The 24,872-nt window shown below is 37.8% G+C and overlaps 1 protein-coding gene across 1 annotated transcript in view; it reads right to left on the bottom strand.

Annotated features, from left to right (window-relative positions):
* The window catches only part of sipa1l2 (signal-induced proliferation-associated 1 like 2), a 137,303-nt gene extending 112,535 nt beyond the window's left edge, over positions 1-24,768 (bottom strand). The window contains exon 1 of the mRNA XM_056468790.1: positions 24,630-24,768. The gene's annotated coding sequence lies outside the window, so the exon portion shown is untranslated. The remainder of the gene's footprint in view (positions 1-24,629) is intronic.
* Positions 24,769-24,872: the final 104 nt, after the last annotated feature.

Raw genomic sequence — 24,872 nt, 5'->3', positions numbered from 1 at the left:
GAGAAATGAGAAATGTGCGAATAGCTGCTTTTATTAAAAAGGAGAAGTTTATAGCTGCCTGTGGCCTCATAAAGCCCTGGTGATGGAGCGCAGGAGGGAGAGGCTGTGAATTATTCTCATTCCTTCTCTCTCTCTCTCTCGCTTTAATGGGCCTTTGTGTCTTTATCTTCGCTGTCAGGTTTATTAGGAAGCAGTGTTTAAATTTAGTTTGGAATCGTACCATTCTGTATCAGGTAACACGTTTAGGTCTTAGTAGGGTAAGAAATCTCCATTCCTCAAGGCAGACTGGGAATAAACAAAGCAGACTTGTTAGGAATTTTGCTAACCTTTAAACTGGTGGCTCAGTGGTTAGCACTGTCGCCTCACAGCCAGAGGGTCACTGGTTTGAGTCCCAGCTGGGTCAGTTGGCATTTCTGTGAGGAGTTTGCATGTTCTCCCCGTGTTTGTGTGAGTTTCCTCCAGGTGCTCCAGTTTCCCCAACAGTCCCAAGACATGTGCTATAGGTGAATTGGATGAACTAAATTGGTCGAAGTGTGTGTGCGCGCGTGTGTGTGTGTGTCTGTGTGTGTGTGTGTGTGTGTGTGTGTGTGTGAGAATGAGAGTGTGTATGGGTGTTTTCCAGTACGTAGTTGTGGCTGGAAGGGAATCCGCTGAGTAAAACATATGCAGGAATAGTTGCTGATTCATTCCACTGTGGCGACCCCCAACAAATCATGGACTAAGCCAAAGGAAAATGAATGAATATCCTTTGAATATCCTTTAAACTATATATCTAAATCCTTTAATCCTCTAAACTAAGTTAAAGTAATAGTATTTTTAAAAAAATGAAAATAATCCCCTAATTTACTTACACTCAAGCCATCATCTGTGCGCATTACTTTTTTTTCTAATATTTTATCCTGATTCCTCCATGTTGTATAATGGTGTTGGATAGAGACTTTTATTTTATAGCTTTCGAAATCTGTTTGTAATACAAATATCTCTCATTTTTATATTATAAACTCCAGTTGTGACACTAGATGAATGGATGTTATGCGTGATTGACGTATACAATGTACAACATACAAGGAATTATAAGATTAATTCACTGTATAACCTTTTACAGTAATGCCAACTCAGCTTTCTTATTAATCATTGTCTTCTGTGGTAACTGTGTGGTAAATGGTTCTCACAAGATGCATTCTATTCCGGTAGCTTCCACTACGAATGTGTCTTAAGGCAGCCGATCAAACCGAATAAGCTTTTCCAGTCTGAAAATGTGAGGCGCATCGCAGCGTCTTTTTTGCTGACAAGAAAAAAGAAAGTGTGCTGTGATTTTTATGTTGCTAGGCAACCACTGAATCAACTGCATGTTGTACGCGAGCACTGCTGTTGATTTTGTTATAACTGTAATATTGCGATATTTACGATTTGTGAAGCTCTGGATGACTCAAAAACAGCTACCACTAGTCTCTCCTCCATCTTTAAAAGTCTCCATAGTAGTCTTGACCACACAAATACTGCTGCCACTTCAATGGAAACCCCACATCTGCTTTCGTTTGATTGGACAATGAAAAAGATGCGACTGATGTAGTGTGCTTTTTCCGCTCAGAGTTAGCTTTTTTTCAACTGCAAACGCACTTTTCGCAAAACACTCACAACCATTAGAGAGCCATTCAAAAAAATTTAAATCTCAATGAAAAAAACACGCTCAGTGTGACCAAGGCCTAAGTCAAGCACCATACATCGTATACATCAGTCATGCATAACGTTCATTCGGCCGCCACCAGAAGTCAGTGATTGGAGTTTATCATTTAACATTTTTTTTCAGATTTTAGTTACTAAAAAGTAGTGATCAACCGATACCACTTTTTACAAACTGATACAAGTATGAGTATTTTAGTTTGTGTACTCGCTGATACAGAGTACTGATTCCCATACTTCTTAGATTTGATTTCAATAAAAGAACAATTAATTTGAAAGGAGGTTTTATTTTTTTCCTGTAGCAAGGATGAACACAAAGGACAACAAATCCCATCCACATAGTGAATTACTGTTGGGCGGTATCGGTCCGTGGTATCGGCATTTCATGTACGATACGAGTACAAGCATTTTAACCAAGTATCGACCCGATACTGGTATCGATATTTGTGCATCCCTAACTAAACGGCATTGATCTGATTTATAAGACTTGCATTAACCCTATGGTGGCGTATGGGTTAATTAGATGATGGATTTGTGCTCTTTTAAAAGCTTCAAAATAAAAGCCAGGATAAAATTTAAAACTACTCTAACTGTGTTCGTCAGAAGAATTATATTGTACACCAGAGATGGCTTGAGGGTAAGTAAATGATGCTACAAACACACATACACACTTAGTTCATCTTTGTTTACTTTTTAAAGAATAGATTGCCTTAATTATTTACAATAAAAACGTTAAAGATAAAATAATATAACATTAAATCCAAACGATAACAAAAAAATAAAAAGAAATAAAAAAAATATGACTAAAATTATTCATGTTGAAATATTGAAAAAAATAAAAACAACACTTGGCTAAGCAGCTAATGCTAACTAACTCCATACAGTTGGCAACATGTTAAATTAGAGATCATACTACTCTTCAAAAATTCACAAACCTGTTCATAGAGTATATATCGCATAGTAAAGTGATTTGGAATGCAACTAATGATTATGAGAACATTATAGAAAGCCAACTAACAGAGTACATACTTATGTGTGCATGAAACTGGCACTAAACAAGTATTTTATCAAAAAAAGGACACGGTTCACCTTTACAGGAATATTCCAAGGTTTATCTATCACCATAGCATGCTGTCAACAACCTCAGGCAATAATATCAACACGTCCCCCTGTGTTTATAAACACACAAGGCATGCGTTTACAGTAAGCACGCACTTATTGTCTGAGGTAATCATCGGCAGTCCATGAATGCGGCAACCAGACGTCAGGTCGCAATAAACCCGAAATATTCCTCAAGCATTCCTCCCTTCCCCCTCAAAGAGCATGAGAAAGATGGGCAACAGCTGCTCCTGAGAGTGAGGTGCGAATTCTTGACGACAGAACGACCCTTTGCCCCACACTCTGGGTCACGTCAACAGATCTGAAACACTTCTGACTTACACTACCCCTCAGAAGTTTGACATCAGTAGGTTTTTTTTTATACGTTTAGAAAAAAGTTTATTGTGCTCACCAAGGCTGCATTTATTCGATTAAAATTACAGAGGAAAAACTGGGAGAACTTTTAAACATTATTAGCATTTAAATATCTGTTTTTTTATTTAATGTTGTTTAAAGTTTTTTGTAAATTTTTTTTTCCGGGGTATTCACCTTTAATGGATAGGAAAGCATAGATTATTGACAGGAAACCATGGGGAGCAGAGAGAGTGGAAGGATCGGCATAGGACCACGAGTTGGGAATCGAACTCGGGTCACCGTGAGCACTGGAGTGCATGTGTCGACACACTAACCGCTACAACACTGGCGCCGACGTTTAAAGTTTAATCTATTTCTGTGTTTCAAAGATACATTTTCAGCAGCATTTTTAGAGTTTTCAGCGTTTTATAATTCTTCAAAAACTATAATATATAATATAATAATATGCAGATTTGATGTCCTGTTATGATGAATTATTATTGATACTCAATTAATGACAATTAATGATCGTTGATAATAAAAACATATTTTTTAAGCTTCATAGTTTCGTGGAAACTGTTGCATTTCACTTTTCAAGATTCTTTGATGAAAAGACGGTAAAAAATAACAGTAATTCTTCTGTTCGTAAATTTTAAATGTCTTTATTTTCTCTTTTGATCAATTTAATGCGTCCTTGAAGAATAAATATAGGTCCAAATTCATGACTGGCACTGTATTAGTTTTCATAAAAACAAAGCAGATGAACAGTTTTCAACACATAATAATAATAATAATTATATATTTCTTGAGCAGCAGTTTATCATATTATAATCATGTCTGAAATTATTAACTAGAAGTCAAGTTATTTGTTTTTCCTAAAATTTGGTTCAGTAACAAGACTTTTGTCAGGTAAACACAAAAAAATCTAAACTACACTCAATAAGAAACATGTTATTTTACAGTTTTTACTGTATCTGGTGCGCAGAATAGGCTAAAAAAGTTGAAACTATCCCAAACTTTGACAAGTATTGTAGGCCCGTCCATCGTTTATGGCTTATCCATGACTTGAGCCTGTTTACTCTGCCCAGCTTGGCCACTGATACTTGTTTTCCCTTCCTGTTGTTCCTCCTAAACGAAGACATAAAAACCTGTCTGTTTTGGCTCCTTGCTGAGTCTGAGTGCAGCTGTTGGGTGCTGTTTTCCACTTGGCTCAGTCCTGCTGTGGGACGAGCGCTGCGAGAGACACAGAGGGGGATGGAAACAGCTGTTTCTCATTTGCAACTGCACGTCACTCAGTCTCAAATACATGGGCTCTATATTCCTCTGTACCGATGGCTAAATGACGTGAATGAGGAAAAAAACGAACACAGTGCTGCTACTTTCACTTAGGTAAGCAACTCAAGTGCAGAAATCACTGGATTTTTGGGAGATTCTGTGTATTAGAAAAACTTACAGGTTTCTTAAAATTAAAGCTCTGTTAATTCTCATGATAGGGCTGAAGAACAAACAGAAATTAAACTGTGATGGTGATTTAGCAAAAGCCGCAATCGTCATGCACATCTTGTCAGGGAAGCACGGCTCTGTGTTCAGTTGTAAATCTCCTCCTAAGGCCAGAGGGCGCTGTTGTGCGAAAACTGCAAATATGCTGCAGAGATTCAAAGTGACCAATAATCACGCAATTAAGAAATCACATGGTTTCAGATGTACAGGAACACAGAACCATGGTTCAATTAGAAGATACACAAAATGCTGTCAAGTCACAGAATTATTATCATCTTCCGTTTCAGAGACATGCAATTAAATCTGTGTCTGATTCTAAATCGCTGTCTGTGATTCTTCTGTAGTTTGTAGTTAATCTGTTCTAAACACTTTCAAGAAAAATGAATAAAAAATAAATAAAATCAATGGTTAATGAGGACTGAGGCTGTCAAGCATGGCAAAATGTGTCACGTGTCAATATTAGGGTTGCACTAATATTAAAACAATAACTGATATTTATTTACGAGAAATATATTTCTTATATTTATAAGCTCAAAAAAACAGAGTGTCATGAATATAGTCTATATTAAGGCATTTCTCGCAAGGATTGATAAATATTAACCTAAATTGATATGGAAAACTTGGCAAACACCAACTTTTTTTAAGGATTATTAGAAGAACTCAAGGCAAGCTAATACAGTGGAAATAAATTTCTTATCAAGCCTACAATGATAACCTTCAAAATAAGTAGCACTGAGATCAAGTCTTAAATTTGCTTGTAAAAGCTTGAATTTGCCAATACTGATATGACAGCCAATATTAAATGCATCATTATATTATATTCCACTTTTGTTTTGCTTCAGAAGATTTGAAATACAGGGCACAAACCAAATGGGACACTTTTATATATTTGATTTAGTTTTGGAGCTTGTCAGACCAAGATCACACTAATTGTTTTGAGATAAGCTAGGATGCCAACCTGCTTTGTGTTTGTAATTGCATAGACAAAATAAAGCGCAAGATTTTCTCTTCATATTCCACAGAAAAAAGAGAGTTGTACACGTCTCAGAATGATATCATTGTCATTTTGAAATCATTTTATCCCACGGATTATATAACAATTTTATAACAGCATAATAATGCGAATAGCCATAAACACTTTAAAACACTTTCAATCACTCTTATTTAGATTGTATAATCTGATGTTAAAAAGGTAAATATCCAATTGTATATACTATTAAAGAGCCCTATTATGGGTTTTTGAAATGACCTTCCATGCAGTGTGTAACACAGCTCTATGTGAAAGGAAACATAAACCTAAGGCTTAAATCTGAAAGTGCACCGTGTTTCAAACTATTGATTCATCTATAAAAGAGTCGACTCGTAGAGGTTTAAATGAATCATCGTGGTAGCGAATCTTTAGCTGTGTCAGCGAGACGTCGATACGGAACTCAAACCTGCCCGTTTGTTGCACGCACAGACTTGGGAACATTTAAAGGTTGCCTCCTTGTTTTCTCTAGTTTGCAAAATATGTATTTAATTGTGTTGTGTTACTTGTAAATGCTCCATGCAGCTTGTACTGCATCTGGCTAACTCTTTATATTCTCATATTGTGTCTAAAACCACGCTGAAAACGTGACGCGTGCCACTGTCTTTACGGTTTTAAATGCGTTTGAGAGTTCTCGATCCTCTGCCGTTTGTCGTTGCTATAGCCACCGTCAGCTGTTTATACACACGTGCGGCGGTCAAGTTTCAAAATAGTTCAGCTTTTGCCACTGTGTGGATTAATACTGAATGTGTGTCATGGTTAAGAATAGAGCAATATGCTGGCGTTAAACTGCATTGCTTTAATGAACTCTTGCATTGGGTTCACACAAATACTCTGCACTCGGACTACTTCAAAATTGTTGATAACGCGTAGTGGGTGATTTTCTTTGTCTCACACTGAATGCAGTCGAGCAATCGCAACAGACTGGGTCATCGGATCAGTCAGCGCAGATTAGCATCATGCTAATCAGGGGTTTGGGAACAAATTAATCGCAGAATGATTCATATGGGAGTTGTTGAGATATTCAGGTAAAAATAAATGCATATTATAAGACAATGAAAGTGTTTTTTGACCTTGCATGCATATCAGCCTGTTGTTGGAGACCCACAAAACCAAAATATTACCTTTTTTATTGCATAATAGGGGCTCTTTAAATGTCCTATTGTCATTGTAAAATGGCCATATCATTGAAAAATGGCTTTAAATTATTTGTGAATTTGTAAATGTATATTGCAACCGCAAAATTATTGAGGTCATCTACAGGTATCGCACGATAAGTCAATATATTGATTACTGTGACAGGCCCATAAATGACAATTGTTTTTTTTTCTGAGCTGGGTGTGGGATATGTGTAAAACCATTAAAAAAGGGGGCAAAGATGAGAGAAAGATGAAAACAGAACAGATTAAGAAAGACTAAAAAAGAGAGACAGACAGAGGGGGCCTCCGTTGGGTGTTGGGAAGTATTTCCCTGACTTTGTTCTTCAGAATACAAAGCACATGCACTCTCTGAAAGTAAACTGTTCTGTCTTGGCTGGCCAACTGTGCTTGCCTGTCCCCTCTATGTGTTCCTCACTCCTGGTGCTATACATGGCATTCAGAGAATAAAGACAGCATGAAAAAGGTCTTTCCTTGCACATGGGAACAAAACCTCCAGGCCCAGTGAGTGACGTCTCTGAAGACAGCTGACCTCTGACTGCTGAAATCCACCGAGACCGAGATCCGCTAACAATCTCATGAGCCCCGGAACAGATGAAAGGCTGACCGGGGATGGGAGAAAGGCAGGAATTGAATCTTATTGAGCGCCTGCATTTGTTTTGCCAGCCAATTTGCTTGCTAATATCAGATTGGATGTTGCTGCATGTAAACAACCAAAACAAACATAGGCTTGGATTTTTTTCTGCATCCAATTTTGGATCATTTCGAATGTGCTTCAACATCTGATTTGCTTCAGAACATACATGGGCACAGTTCCTATTAGTGTGTGTTTTCTTTTATAGAAATGAATATTTATTCAAGGCTGCATTGAATTCATGAAACAAGCAAATGTAAAAAGTCATATAAACGCTGCTCTTTCTAAAAAGTCTCGTAAATTTTTACAAAATATTGAGTCGATTGAATACTTTCCACATTTATAATAATAGAAATACATATTTCTTGAGCACCAGATCAGCATATTATATTGATTTCCGAAAAGTGCCTAGTGAAAATCTTTACATTTTAATGATAATTCAAAATATCACTACTATTACTGTACGAAAAAGGCTTATTTAAAGGGGACCTATCATGTCCATTTTTAGTATGTGTTTCTAGTATGTGTATGTGAAGTTTCAGCTCAAAATACTCCACAAAAAACTTTAAACTGCCCCTTTTAGTCTTCAATCCAAAATGTGCCGTTTTGGTGACTGTCGCTTTAAATCCAAATGAGATTTTTAAAAGAGGGAGGAGCTACTATTGCCTACGTGTCAGCATAGCAGTAGATTCAAAACAGGATTAATATTATCTCTGTGAAAATTTTAATGGTGGACGGCTGCTTCTCACTCAGGGCTGTTAATGCTAATGATGGATAGATCGTTACTAATTGGTGGGGTTTTCCCCCTCTGATGGCACGTACAAAAGGAGAATGTCTATTAGGGCTGCACAACGTAATGTTACAGCATCGATAACTCAATGTGCGCATCCGCAATAGTCACATCGCAGGAAGTGCAATGCGGAGTTTGAAATTAGATTCATATCGCACTGTATATTGCAGCTAGGGTTGGGTGATGTCAACCAAGTCAGCATTGTACGATGTCTAACGTGAAACATTTCAATGGACGATGGCATCGTCATCGTGGGTGGCGGTAAACAAATTATTTATTAATAATTAATTCATTCATAACCAAATAATTATTTTTACCCAACCGTTTCAACTACCTGACCCACATGGTCTTTGTTTTACCTATAACCAAATCATAAATAAATAAAGATAAGTTAGATACAAATTACCACCTATCAATCACTTTTTCTGTGGGACTCTAGCAGGAATAGGCAGAGTGATTGGTGTGATTATAATGGCACTGACAAATTTGGTTGGTAAAAAAGGTGCACAACCAACAGGAACCAACCAACAGTATCTGAGGGTTTTGCTAAAATTACTTAGTACAAGCGTGAAAGTGAAAGATTTAAGCAGTGTACTGACGCTGTGACAGCATTTTCAGCGATATAGTGTGGAAGGAGGGCTTTTAAGAAATGCTAGTTGTGGAAACATGGGTCATTTTCTTTCTAAAATGCCATTTTAAAACTAAGAGGTATTAGTGTAAATGGGGCCATGTGTATTTTTCACGAGCGGCTGCTTCTGAAACTCAGCATTGTGATGTCTATCGGCTATCTTTGATGGCATTGTCTATCAACTCAACCCTAATCGCAGCAAAATAAAATATCACAATGTCTAATTTTTCCAATATCATGCAGCCCTATGTCAGTCAAAGTGTTTCAGCAGACTGTTTTTATAAAGTGTCATTATAATTAATATAATTAATTTGCTTTTACCATTAATGGCTGGCTATATTCACACAATGTTGCCACACAGATGTTTAAACCTCTTATAAAGTGATTTTCGCATAATAGGTCCCCTTTAATAAATATTTGTAAACAACTTAACACCCCAAACCTTTGAATTGAGGAATACATCCAATCCAAGTCTACAACTTATATACAAAATTACATATACAATCAGATGTAAAAGTATTTGTGATAATGAAATTAAATAACTTCTTAAGCTTTAATTTTAAGCTCAATACATTTAGTTTTAGTAGCATTTACCCAATATTTTATGTTCTGAGTTGGAAGAATAACAGTATTCTGGCACTGGGCATGGTCTCTGTTTTCTCTCTATATATCAGTTTGAGGAAGAAACAGTATGCATTCTTGCGTTTAAAAACAGTTAGATGAAGCGCAACTGATGAAATGTAACAGGACCGACCACTGGGGTCTTAAAACATGATTTTAAAAGCTGAACAATTTTTAACTTGCCACATCATCTTAAAAATGCAACACATCTTTAAAAGGTAGCTGTACATGCATTTTGAACACAGTTTTAAATATGATTGACATTAGACGCCTCATCACCTAGCCTAAATATAAAACCTCTTATTTTATTATCATTTTAATTCAAGATTTTACAAAACTGAAGACGGGGGTCTAGACTGAAATCATCACTTTGCCGGTCAGAGAGTGCAGTTTTCGATGATTAAATCATGCAGGAAACATGAGTGATGAATATTTTAATATTTATTTTAGGAAAGCCTCTCACATTTGGATGTCAAATTGCCTACTGCGGTAAATCACACAGACCCTTTTATTAAGTTATGAGCCATGTGGAAAGCCAAATGCTTCAAAAGTGAGATGTAATTTTATTACTGAAGGAACTGCAGTGGCAAAATAAAATTATATATTAAAAAAATTATTTTAAAAATTAATATAAAATAAATTATTTATATTAAATATATTGCCATGATAAAATAAAAAAATTATGATAATTAAAAACAAATACATAAATAATATTATTTATTTATTTATTTAATTAATTTATTTATTTCCATATTTATTAATTAATTAATTTGTTTATTTATTTATTTATTTGTTTACATATTTATTATTTTATTTATTTATTTACATATTTATTTATTTACGTATTAAATAATTAATTAATTTTTTTTTTACATATTTATTATTTTACTTATTTACGTATTTATTTATTTATTTGTTTGTTTACTTATTTATTTATTTACATATTAATTTATTTACGCATTTATTTATTTATTTATTTATTTATTACAATGTCAAAATTAAATTATTAAAATTAAAGGACCCCATCTGGAAATCACTGATAAAGAAATGTCTGTTAGTTAAATGGGATGCATGAATCAGACTGGGGAAAATTCTAAAACTGTCTGAGAGTGTGTGTGTTTGTGTGTGTGTGTGTGTGTGTGTGTGTGTGTGTGTGTGTGTGTGTGTGTGTGTGTGTCTATAGGCTATAGTGAGCTGAAGCAGCACTCTGCTAGCTGAGTCAGTAAAAGGCATTAGACTCAAGTTAAACACACACTCACACCAAAACACACAACACTGCAGCAGCCTGAAGCGAAACTTCTAACCGTGTTATTAATCTAACAATAACCTCATCCTCCTTTCGAGTTCAAGAAACAATGCAAGCTTCTCTCAGATATCCCTAAAAAAGCTCATTAACTACATAAAACAGGCCGAACTGGCTGAACCGCAACGCCTGATTGGCTGCGAGGCTCAGCAGCTCATTAGAGCCTGAAAGCTGCACATTCATGCACATTATAGCTGTGTCGAACTCTTCTCCGCTCAATCTCCATCTCGCAACATGATCTGCGACAATAAACCAATTAACCTTGAACCGAGCAGGTCACTTACCAGCTAATCAATCCCAACGATGGGACACACACAGGCAAACACACACACACACACACACACACACACACACACACACACACACACACACACACACACACACTCGCATGTACACATGTGACACTCCTAGCTCATAAAAATCCCATCACGGCCGTGACGAAAGTTTTTATAGCAATAATCACGTTATTGAAACACGGTCAATTGAACTGATGGGAGTCAATAAGACCGTGAAGAATGTCGAACATGCGAAAGGTCGAAGACAACAGCTGCCCTTTCATGCTGATGAGAGACTAGTGCTGCGATATGACAAAAAAAACAACAACATCTGGATTAGAAGCTGGTCAGAAACCAGCATTAAAATCATACAGTCTATTGAGAGAATTCTAAAAATACCAGCCAGGATTCCCGGCATATTTTCTCAGTTACAGAGAAACATCCAAGAATTTAATCCCTCAATTTCAGGACGACATGTCCAGATCTGCGGTTATTGCTTTCTAAAATGAGAAAATAAAACCAGCAAATCTCTCAACCGTATATAGATTTTCTTTTACAGATAATAAAAGTAGCATATTTTAAAAATCGCAGAAAGATCGACACCTTATGAAATATCTGTCAAAGCTTACATATTTCAACTGTTCAGATTGACTTTTAAAGCTTAGAGGGACCTATTGTGCCCATTTTTACAAGATGTAAAATAAAGCTGCATCCGAAAACACCTACTACACAGTAGGTACTGCATTTGAATTAAAATCGTACTACTCTGTCATTAGAAAAGTACTTTCTATACCAGGGGTGGGCAAACTCTGTCCTGGAGGGCCGGTCTCCTGCACAGTTTAGCTCCAACCCTAATCACACACACCTGCTTATAGATCTCGAGTGATCTTGAAGACACCGATTAGCATGTTCAGGTGTATTTGATTAGCGTTGCAGCTAAACTATGCAGGACACCGGCCCTCTAGGACAGAGTTTGCCCACCCCTGCTCTGTAGAGTGTTAATGGGAGCAGTATGAATGGAATTCGGACATACTACATCCGCCATTTTGTCATGATCATGTGACCTACTAGGGCTGTGCAATTAATCGAAAATTCAGTTTCGATTTTGGCTTCTAACGATTATGAAAAAACATGAAATGAGATAAAACGATTATTCCATCATATACCGCCCCCTTTCCAGTTGTACACATTTGTTGCTCTGCAAAGCTCAGTTTCACATAAACATTACTAAAAGCATGTACTGCAATGTAACTTTTGGAGCACGGGATGCGCATCATTCGTTGATGTACATTCGAATCATTCATGTTTTTAAAAGCGCAAATGAGACAGCAATTATAGAAAATAAATTAATAAATGCAGCATATATGAACACATACAGCCCCTTACAGTCTCTGATATGTTACCAATTACAGTAAAACTACACACAACATACATTAAGTCCTTATTTGGGTTCAAAAACAAAATGAAATATAGCCTACAGTCAGAACAAACCGCTCATCTGTAACTCTAATCATCACCAGCACATGTAGCCTCTGTTAGACGGTATTTCGGTCATTCAGAGTTCATAATAGTCCAAAAAGTGATGATAATAGTTAAATCGTGGCAGTTTGTTCATGTTTTATTCTGCAGAAAGAATCATTTGCTCCTTTGTTTTTGCGGCTTTTTCTTTGTTTTTTCCCACATCACTCTCGCGTTTGTCCGTTTCTGAAAGGATCGGATATCAGAAGCACTTCAATAATCACGTGCACGTTATTATCATCAGCTTAAGAAGTTTGTAATTTCAATATAGAAATTAATATAGCTCCACTTTTTGGTACCCTTTTGTCATGATAGGTACCCTTTGCAAAGGGTACCCAAAAAGTGGTGCGGAAGTTTGCTTTTAGGTACCTTTTGACAGTGGAAACGACTATTATAGTGGAACGTACCAACCACTTAGTTTAAATGGGCCATTAGAATATAAAGAAACTGGTGAGATAATTTAAAGGACGAGGCTAATCTTGTAATATTTATCATTATAAATACTGTACATGACATAAAAATTGATGTTTGTCATCTACTGAAAATAAAAGAGTAGTTTAACAAATTAACTGTTTGATTTCTACAACGTTCAGAGCCAACGATCTAACAAAAAATAATAGAGATTTCACATTTATCGTGATAATTATCGATACTGACATGAACAATCTATTTTCATCTTTTTTGTAGTCCAACCCAACTAGTGCTTTATGACACCATTTAGGTGTCCAAAATGCATCCGGCTAGGTCTTTGATCCCTCTCAACTCTTTCCGAAAAACACAGGGCTGTTATGTTTATTTTAACGCAAGTAGAGCTGATGGAAGAGTCTGGAGGCTGCACCTGTGACTCAAGGCAACATGTGTTTTCTCCTCATCTTTTTTTAATTGCCGACAGTCATTTCCTGCCACCATAATCACACCCATAATTTCCTGCACAAATGTCTCTAATTTTCCAGGTCATAGGGGCTCTTCCAGAAAATGATAAAGCCTAACATCTTATTTCAGTGGTAAAGGCTGTAGAAGCATGGGTGAGATTAAAAACAGGGAGAGAGAAAACGAGCGGAAAAGAAAAAAAGTCCACATTGTCACCAGTCGAAATTCCCCTTGGCTTCCTATTGAGACATCACTTTCGCTACAGTGGGAAGAAGGAATGCTGGGAGAGACACTAATCCGCTCCTCTTATCTGGCCTTCGGCTCTGGAGGACAACAGGTCAACCATGTCACCCCTAGAAACAACATATTGTCTGGGCTCTGGCCTATGGCTTTAGAGGTCTTACCCAATAGCAAACACAGGTCATCAGATTGTGCACCATCAAGCCTTTTTCAGTTAATCCTTTTGTTTCTTTATGTCCGTCTCTAAATGGTGGTATGGACTATTTCACACAACCGGACAAAAAAAATCTGCCATTGCCTTATGCTACCTGGGTCAATGGTGAGCGTAATGGTGCATGTACGATAACGCATTAATCCATAAGCGTTATGCAAAACGTGATGTGCCTGAAACACTCTTAACCTTGGTAATCCACTGTAAATCACAGGCTCAAATGGCTTACTGCTTGCAAAAAATGGTGGCAACACCACTCCCATAAAGAAATCCAATGTTTTAAGATTTCATATTAACAGGCACCTTATATTTAAAACCAGATTACATGATTTCTAATAAATATTAAATACTTCTGCCATTATTAACAATATTATTAGTAAAAATGACTAAATCATAATAACAAAAACATATCTCAAAAACCAGTGTTGGGCAAACTACTTGAAAAAAAATGTAGTGAGCCAAGCTATTAGCTACTCTACTTAAAATGTAGCTTAACTACACTAAAAGCTACCCTCTGGGAAGCATAGCAAGCTAAGCTAAAAGCTACTTGGCAAAAGTAGCTCTGCTATATCTAAACTATTTTTGCAATTTTCATTTTTAAGAAAAAAAATCAAGTAGGTCATATCTTAGTGATCAATAAAACTGTCAATGAAACATATGAGGCACAATTGTTCAGTTCAAATCAATTCAGTTCTATTTACTGCAAATAATATTGTACTAAACAGAAGTATATAACAACAAAAACCAAAAAATCCAAGTGTTACACATTTAAAATACTATAGTAATTTATAGTAAATGGATTTTTTTTAGGAATGAGCATTATATTGTATTTATATTAACAACTCTTCATTAATAAATTACTCTACATAATCTAGTATCATTAGTAACTATCATGAACTAATAGTAAATTACAGTAGTATACTTTAGCCAAGGACCACAGCAAATTAATTTAAGTACTTCACTATTGTGTAGTTCAAAAACATTGTAGTACTTACTATAAATTACTACAGCATTTTTTGAGCACAGCCTCAGAATTAAAATTATTGCATCTTAACATGTACTTCTCAAGGTAAGATCAAGAGGAATCCTGCTTCAGAAAAAAAAACTCCTCTCGCTCAGTCATTTTTCCATTAAGGAAATTTCTCGTGTTAGCCTAATTGGTTGGCGACGTCACCGACCAGAGCGAGAGGTGGCAGTATAGCACGAAAAAGTTTGTTGTCGACCATCAAAAAAACAGGAAGAAATTGTCATTCTCGCCATTATTTGGATTTACTTTCATTGGCTAGACACCAGCCTCACAGCTCCGTGAATGTCAGTACCATCACATATTGAACTGTGATCGATAAATGTAGCTTGTGTGGACGCTACTGCACTACTTGACTAAAATAATAGCTCCGCTACTGAAAAGCTATTTGATTTAGAAAGTAGCAATGCTACCGACACGCTACTGAGAAATGTAGTTAAGCTAGTAGCGTCACTACTTGTTGCGAAGCTACTGCCCAACACTGTCAAAAGCTTTCATGTTTTGTATTGCACAATTCTTTTCATTTTTACTAACATATGGACTGATCCTGACAACCATACTACATTCTGATTGTATAATTTCTAAATATTAATAACAACATCAAAACAAATCCAATTGCAATTTATTGATGCTTGATCTGTTCAATCTCTTGTTCAAATCTGTTTTATGACATACTGACAAGTTGCTTTAAATATAATATAATGAGGTTTAATTCAAGACCTTCAAAGGTTAAACCTCTGTGCCACCCAAACAAACAGGGAGGGCTTAGAGATGACCTTGCTGACTTCCAGCTGGTTCATTGAAACATATGCAACAGTCCACATTCCAAACCAATGTGGACATGTCTGTTGATGGGATGAGATCAATATGACTGAACAATAGGAAACCCTGAGGCAGGGGCACCTTGACCTCAAGAATAAACCTGTCCATCTGTCCCTGCTGAAGCGGCTGGTAGGAGGTCAAAGGACATATTGGACCAATCTCACCTTTTCTATACCATTGTTGTCTTGCTACAACCATATCACCCTCCAGCCCAAGACCGGTTACTCACTGAAGGTAAGCAGGGCTAGGCCTGGTCAGTATCTGGATGGAAGACCGCATGGGAAAAACTAGGTTGGTGTTGGAAGTGGTGTCAGAGAGGCCAGCAGGGGGCGCTCAAACTGTGGTCTGTGTGAGTCCTTATGCCTCAGTAAAGTGAAGGGGACACTATTCTGTCAGTGAGTCTTTCTGATGAGATGCTAAACCGAGGTCCTGACTCTCTGTGGTCATTAAAAATCCATGGCACTTCTCGTAAAGATTCCCTCATCAGCCCTTACCCATCATGGCCTCCCAATCATCCCCATCTACCGAATTGGCTCTATTACTGTCTCTCCACTCCACCTATAGCTGGTGTGTGGTAAGCGCACTGGCGCCATTGTCCTGTGGCTGCAGTCATATCATCTAAGGTGAATGCTGCACACAGATGGTGGTGTGGAGAGACCCCCCACCCTCATGATGAAGCACTTTGCGTGTATGGCCAGTAGGGATGTCCAGATCCGACCACGTGATTGGAAATCGGGCCCTCGATCAGAATCAGATGTTACCTCCCAATTTGGACTCGAATATATATGTATTCTCATTATTTTGTAACTATAGATATGCGATGGCATAGAGTTAGACCTCTTTCTTGATTTCACACAGAAACAGCAACGAGTGCGGCATAACATCACTTTGTTTCAGAGATGCTATTTGTTAAATGCCAGCGAAGTAGACCATGGAAGCAGCTTTAAGCGGAAATCACAAGCATGTCTGCCATCTGGAGGTATTATTACGTTAATGGCAATAACATTGCCATAGCAAACTGTGAGATATGTGAACTTGGGATTGTCTGCCAGGTATTTTATGAAGAATTTATGTTATTTATTATTTATTATTAGGTTTAAGCTACCTTAAAGAAGTGCTCTGTTTATTAACAGAGTAGTTGAATTTTAAAATAAGGTGAAATAAATAAAAAATAAGGAACATCCTGGATCTGTTTCTTTACTCTTCGTTATTTCTTTTTTTAGTTTATTATAGAAGTATCGGATCACGTTTTGGTATCTGTAGGTACTCAAAATCAAATGACTCGGACTCAAGCTCGAGGGCAAAAAAAACCTGATCGGGACATCCCTAATGGCCATGCATGATAAATGTGCTATATAAATACACATTACATTACATTCTATACAGTGAAACGTGTCATTTCTGCTACTAAACACAATTGCAAAAGATTGTGTGGTCACAAAAAGGACAGAAAAAAAAAGTCTCGAAAAAGTAGAGTTTGTCTTCAAGTCCAAAAAAACATGGATGAAAGTGAATAGAATGGAGCAGATTGAGTTATTACCTTCTTAGATGAAATGGTTATGATTTATTAAAAGGACCGCGAGGGTTTGCTGTGCCTGCAGAATTGCAGCAGCACCATCTCCGCCGCAACAAACAACAGCTGTTTCTGCTACAAATAGCCTTGCTGATTATGACCAACATATGTAAATTACAACTAGCGGTGTCATACTAAATCTCTACGGTATATATTTAGTAGTCAGATGAGAGCTATAGCAGGAGCAGGCTACGGACACAGTGTAGGACTGCCCGAAAGAGAAATAGTGAGCTAAAGATTGGAGATTATATGCATCAATGCAGCCAAAGACAATGACCTAAAATATGTTTATTTAAGTGCAATTAGAGCAAAATAGATTCTAACATGGGGAGTCCCGAAGATTACATGCATTTAATCGTCCTTGTACACGCATGACTAACAAACATCCCTACTGTCATGGGAATTACACATCCAGGCCTAGAAAGGAGGAAATGTAGGGCAAAAATAATAAGCTTTCCACTCCACTTGCAATGTGGAGGTGGCGCTGTCTAGCATACAACGCACTTAATCATTGCGCAAATACGCTGGAAGAAGCTAATGAGGCAAATACAATGATGCAAAGTAAAGCAGACAGTTGCACCATCCTTCGCCTTGTAAACGCTACACTGGGCATTTTTACTGTCAGTCAAAGAGAATGATAACATTGAGCAGAATCCAACTGAACGTATCTGAGCAGTCAAGACAAGCTTGTGACGTGGCGATTCACGGCTGCTGAAGGGTAAACATTGCAAAACAAAGCCTTCACAGATACTGAGCTGTCTTTATCGCGGTCTTCGCTTTGGGACACACCTCCATGACAACCGACACAGGTACAACACAGCCACTGTTCTCTCAACACTTGGCAGGAGCTGTTAACCTTATGCAAGGCCTTATTGTGCACATAATTCATTTTTTTCAGCTCCCCGTCAATCATCCGATTAGTCATACCATGTTTCTCCAGGTGGAAGCGAAGAAAGCTGAGAACCAATTACAGACTTGTTAAGAGGTGACATTCCTCAAATTTTCACCCCGAAGGCTTTTTCTGCAATGAAATTAAAAGAAATATCTAATTGTGAAAGTGCTCAGTCTGCTGGTGTTAATGAAAGGCTCAAGGTTTGATCTTTCCACCCACCCACCGAACAAAGAGATGGGGAAGCGGATGTCTTTGAACACTTCACGTAGATCTATCTGTCCCCATTTATAGTCCCACTTTGTGGTGGAAACCTCCAAAGAGTCCACTTAGCAAGCGCGAGAGAGTCATATTAGTCCCGCTGAGAACAGAGATCTGGTTCAAAGACAGAGAGAGAGAGAGAAAAAAGCCAGGAGGAGAAGGCCCTGTGTGCGTCAGCCAGCCTCCTAAACCCCCCCTCTCACAATGACCATAGATGCTTGAATGAGATTCGGTTCAGCCAAAGTGGAACTGTGGAAATCTATCTGCTGATATTTCAATCCTCACCCCTAACTCGAAACAAAAGCTTGCACAGAAGTAAACAGCACAAAACCCAACGCAGACTCTGTGCTCCAGTGCTCTAGTTTTCTGTAGCATTTGCCATTTTAAATATTGAGCAGCTTGTCATCCGAGGTTACGCTCACTGAGCAGGTGGAAAGGAAGAGCGAAGATCCCAAAGGATCCTGGGAACGTACGAGCCTGAGTGGAAGGGCTCGAAATGAAACTATTGTTAATCAGGAAAAGGCATTTGGTGGGGTTGAGACCCAACTGGATGGATGGAAGGGAGTGTTACAGTGTCAGGTGTAGAGGCAGATGGCTCCATGCATCTGATATGGTTTGCCAGCAGCTTCGTTCTCTTTCCCATGGGCCTTTGCATTAGGCATAAAAGAGGGAATGGCCCAACATGGCTGAGTTATTATGAAGCTGGGAGCTGCAAGTTATTAAATATGATATAAAGATGTTAAATATATGCAAAGCAAGGCATAAAATATGAAGCCAAACTTGTCTTGCTTGAATATACCACAGAGTCAGACTGACTATTAAAAGGAAACTTCTGTAATTGTGTACCTTTATGTGACACCAAAGCTTTACGGCTGGTACCACACCAAAAATGATATTCTGAAGAACAATTCAACTGATCTGCAACAAAAATCAATGGTATCCAAAACAACATGTGCTATTTTGTGTTTCACAATTTAAGCATGAGGTTGGGCATTTTTGGATGAATTATCCCCTTGAAAAAGGAGAGTGCATTGAGTTAGGCACAATAAAGAGAAATATGTGGATGTAAAACAAAACAGAAGTAATGTGGTAATATAATTACAGAAGCATTAAGGTCTATTAAGGTTTCCAGTACAAGCCTTGGCCTTGCTTCAAATTGCCAGCCTTAATACAGCAGGCAATTCCCTCAGTCTTCGTTTCAATGGTTTTAAACAATTCTGCTAAAGTCACAAGACTGCAATACAACACCTACAGCCTGACCTTTAAATTCTGAGATAACACAGCCATGCTTCATGGCAAACCCTTAAATGAAACAACAGCACACAGAATCAACACAAACAACTGCTCATAAGCTTGTTTTTCTAGTCTGCTAGCTGCACAAAGTCTTGGATTCAGAAATCCTAGGTGATAAGGCCAGGTGATTCTGCCAGCAATGTCAGAAAAGTCACTTAAGCAGAAGTGAGAAGGGAAGTCCGAGTTGGCGTCAGCTCTTTAGGGTTGTCTAGTGCAATAAAGTATGAAATGGTTTACTGTATATTGACCTGAAAACCGAATCCCCAAACCTTTGGGCTGTGCAAGTGTCATAGGAAGACACTCTGCTGTGCTGACACCTTCAAAAAAATAAATAAATAAATAAATAAATAAAAATAAATAAATAAAAAAAAGAGCTAGGAAAGAAAACCAGAGAAGGAAGAAAATATCTGGCATCTCAGTGGCCAACTACAAAAATCTTTTCTTGCAAGACAAAACTTAGATTGGAGCAAGAAAATGAAAACTACTAATGCCAGAAAAAATTAAAAACTATCCTCACAATATAGTAGCCTTGTTAGATAGTACATTTAGATATTTTTAAAACTAACATTATAGCTATAGTGCTGAATATCCAGTAGACAGCTTTAAACTAATTATATCGTTCATCTTAACAAGAGGATTTTGGGTCAGGCAGGGTACTGAAAGAGCGCTAGGGATGGTGGACCGAAGGTAGGACTCAGTGGTCGCATTAAAGAAGTCCCTCTCTTTCTCACGAAAGGTGTAAAAGTGAACACACATTAAAAATTGAGTATCCAATGTCACTCCCTGCCAAAGTGAAGTATCATTATTGGAGTGGTGCAGTGATCCTTTCCTGTGCCCATGCAGGGAAGCTGAGAAAGGTCTGGCTATTGATTCCTCAGGCAACAGATGGCCATAGCTAATCCCTGTCTGTGTCCATGCATTCTCTCAATGCTACCCATTGGTTAAAAAAGATCCACTCTGTGCATTACTACCAGCAAATGAACAATGTATTCTCTGTCATCATCTTCTAAGACGCCACTTCAAAACAACAGATTTCGCTTCCAGTATTCATTTCAAAAGCTTTTCATGGTTTCCAGCTGACTACTCAATATATTTTCTTCTTCTAAGAACATAATCTTACAATAAATCAATGAACAAACAGCGTCTCGCATAAAAATGAGCGACTATTTTTAGGAGTTTATAGACAGGCAAACAGATTAGGAACTAGAGCATCCGATCTGAGTCTCGAGATAATGAAATACTTCCTTTCCACAAGAAGCAATAGACAAACTCTTTCAGAAAGAGGTCACACTTAGGGCAGGGGCTGTTTAGTCTTCAAATTAAGCCATTTGAATCTTGTTTCCCTGAGGTGTTCTCAACTCCTGACCTTGATTTGGTAAACTTGAAACATATCCCAACTTATTTCCTTTCCATTATCTGAGAATTATGCAAACTATGCACATAATATGCCCTACCATGCCGGATCTGGGCGCTCAAATATGCCCTTATTGTTTACCATCCCTAGGGAAACAGAGATGCACTGAGAAAACAACTCATATTGAGAAATCCTCCATTGAGCCAGACACACACACACACACACACAAACATACGACACCACACACACCGGACTCACAGAGTTGCCTGTGAACAATAAAAAGGGGAGTAGTCTTCTGATATGCTCACAAGGGTCAATGGGGTCTAGCCAGAATTAGATAACTTGATCAGCGTTCATTCAAGGACTAGCTCAAACTCAGCTGGATCTAATATAATTTCCCTAAATTACATCGCACTAAACCACTTGAGCAACATCTGCTGATCTTTCCCTGAGATCTCGAGGTTGGTCTAAGGCCCGAGGGATGAGACCAGAGAGCCCAAGTGAAAAGATCTGAGACTTAATTAGCCCTGACTGCACTATGTTGGGACAGCCGAAAAGTCCCACAGGGTTCACATGAAGAGTCCCTCAGTGCTGACAGGTGCCCGCCATGACACAGAGAGAGAGGAAATTAATCCGCTAACACAAACAAATCGCCCTCGGGCCTGTTTTCTGTCAGGGGTAGCGACACAAAGGCCATTGATTTGAACCCTCTGAACACACGGAAAGTGTTTTTGACGGGTACCCTGCTGTCAGACATTCGGGGTGTTTGACTCCTAATCCACCCTGAGGGGGTTTCAAATGACCACACAAAGCAGCATGACTATTCACTCAGCCATTTAAAGCAGTATATCTCCATTTAAGGGAGAATATGAACATTTCACAAAAACATTCTTGTAGCTGAAACCAACAGGACACAGGTGTGTGTGTTTCTTAGTTGGCCCCAAACCCTACTCTCAAGAGAAGTGTTTCTGACTAAATTTAGCTAGGCTGAACATAATTACATTGGATTTTTGATCACTAAATTATCTGCAAAATATACAGCAACTCATCAGGTGAGCATTCAAAGCCATCTGCACCTCATTTGACATGCAACAAGACATTTGGGTCGGATATCTTTAGTCTTCGACATTTCATTTACATGCCACTCAGTTTCTAACAGATGAGAACAAAGTATTTGCCTGAATTTGAATAATGGATGCACCTAAAACAAAGACGGCGGAGCTACAAAGGGTTTCAAGCCTGCAAAGCACACAATCCCCTCCAATTTGGGCATCAAAAACTCCAAACCCAGGAGAGAGAATAAAACCGCAGATTTACTGGGTGGACTGCCAAGATGTGCGAAGCAACAGCTGGCTGCCAAGGTTACTGCTGAAGGAACAACAAAAAAAAACTATTTCTCTTTAAAGCGTTACAAATTAAGCGAGACTAATCCATTTCGGACCGTTGCAGGGCTTTCAACACCATTGAGTAATGAGTACTTTCGGATGATCTCTCTTAGGATGAAGACCAGTGACAGAATGAGCATTAATGCTATTAGATTGAAGATAATCATTTGCAAAGGATATAAAATGGTCTTTTATTTGACAAACATAACACTCTACAGTTTTAAATTGAGAATGTAAAGGATAAATTGTAGACCGTTTGGAAAAATTATAAAACATATTTGAAGAGTAGTAAGCTATATGACCTCCTTTCTTCTGTGCGACACAAAAGGAGATATTTTGAAGAATGGCTCCCCCCCCACCCCCCACCCCCCCAAGTAACAACAATTGATGGAAAAGCAACAAAAAGGGTCAAAATCACCATCATATTAACATAAAAATAGTCCACATGACTTTTGTTCCTTTTTTCAAGCATTGTGATAAACTATGATACCTTTGTGTGAGGGGAAAATATCTAATCATCATTCATGAAGACTGTGACATCACCCCAGCACTTCCTGGTGAGTTTGTGGGATAAGCAGCCATACTTTACTCAATGACTTGTGTGTTTATTACTTTGAACTGCACATAAATCTGAATTATTCCATACAAAATATAGGAACACACTACTCTGAGTAGGCATAGGACAATAACCGTTTTCAAGGTATACCGCGGTTTGGAAAAGTCAAGGTTTTAAAAGTGTTAACATTTTCTGCTATACCATTCCTACAATATGTGTAGGATTTTTATTTACCTTTTTTTTTTTTAAAGACAATAGCATCTACAGCAGAAATGATTTACAAAGACGCCATTTTAATTTGTAAAGAAATTTGTGTTTTTGAAACAAGTGAAGACGGCAGAAGTCAACAACTAATTTAAATTATTTAGCCTGAAATGTTTACTGTTCCAAAGTATTATAAATGTTTCTCAAAATAAAATATTTTATGTTCAAAGGGGAAAAAAAGTTGTTGTTTTTTTACCCAGATATTTACAAAGAATATATTTTAGAGCCGTAATCACAATACCATAAAAGTCCCATAAAAAAATACCATAACCGTGATATTTTTATCCAAGGTTATCATACCGTCAGAATCTCTGAGTTAACAACTTGTGTATAGAAATACAATTATTGTACATATTAAAATCACCCGTGTTGCAATTCTCTGTTTTTTTTTTTTTTTTTCTTAATGAAACAGCAAAGTGATACTTGCAAGTGTAGGTACCTGATTTGAATGCTGTGCCAATATGAACATGTATAGCATGAATGTAATCTTGACAGCCTGCTCTGATTCATTACTCATATTTCATGTGAAGCAACTAATGCCGGTTGTTCACAGTGTACGTGGTAGGTCATGTATTGTTCAATTACTGTTTCATGGAAATTAGTGTTTTGTCATCCTAATCATATGACTTTTAGCTTACTAAGGAAGAAAGTAAACATATTCGGTCAAGGCTAATGATTCGTTCGTTCAAGTCAATGACGAGTCCAATTCACGAGTCGGTAGCAGATGAAAGGCCTTTCCTTACACAACGCTAAGCACGAAACGAGAAGACTTTGAATTTGTGCGTATTACTTTTCACTGAAGAAAGAAACCCATAAAGGTTTAAAACAAAATGGGGGTGGGCTAAATCAAGAGTTAAATTAGAGATAGCATGGACTAATAAGTTTTAATAAGCAACAAGAAAGGGACAAAGCAAAAAAAAAAACATAACATTTACAAGCATAACACAAAACTCGAGTGCACACAAATACGCTGTCAGAGATGTTTTGTTTTTATTTTCCCTCATCCCAAAACACTGGATAACATTAAACTACTAAAATCGCACGCGGTTGTGTGCTTTACGCGACGGAACACCAGCTACATCAACACCAAATCGTGTTCATATAAAACAAATGAATGCAATGTTTTAACCCGGTCCACAAAACCATCTATTGTTAAGCAAAAACACACGAGCTGTGAAGTCGGATGGATCTGTATGAACAAAACCCCACACTGAGCTCTGCCGGAGTTCATCTTTAAGAAAAGTTTCTTTCGGAACAAGTTCAATTATAAGAAACCGATTCAATTGTAAGTCATCTTACCTCGCCAAGAACGAGACGACAATCCCATTGTATGCGAAAATAATACAACGCAACGATTCCTTCTGTCAACACACGCGTTATTTCCCAAAGAGACGCGCCTTCCACAATAGAAGCGCAACAACTCAACAGATCTCAGGACACAGCGAGCGGCTGACTGACAGCCTCAGCGCCGCAAACCCCGCCTTTTCAGCGCGTTGATTGGCTGTAGTGTAGACAGAGCCCCCCCTTCTAAAATAAGGGCGT

Source organism: Danio aesculapii, chromosome 11 (genome assembly GCF_903798145.1).
Source record: "Danio aesculapii chromosome 11, fDanAes4.1, whole genome shotgun sequence".
In the NCBI taxonomy this organism is placed as follows: domain Eukaryota; kingdom Metazoa; phylum Chordata; class Actinopteri; order Cypriniformes; family Danionidae; genus Danio; species Danio aesculapii.
This window is presented reverse-complemented; position numbering and strand designations above follow the sequence as displayed.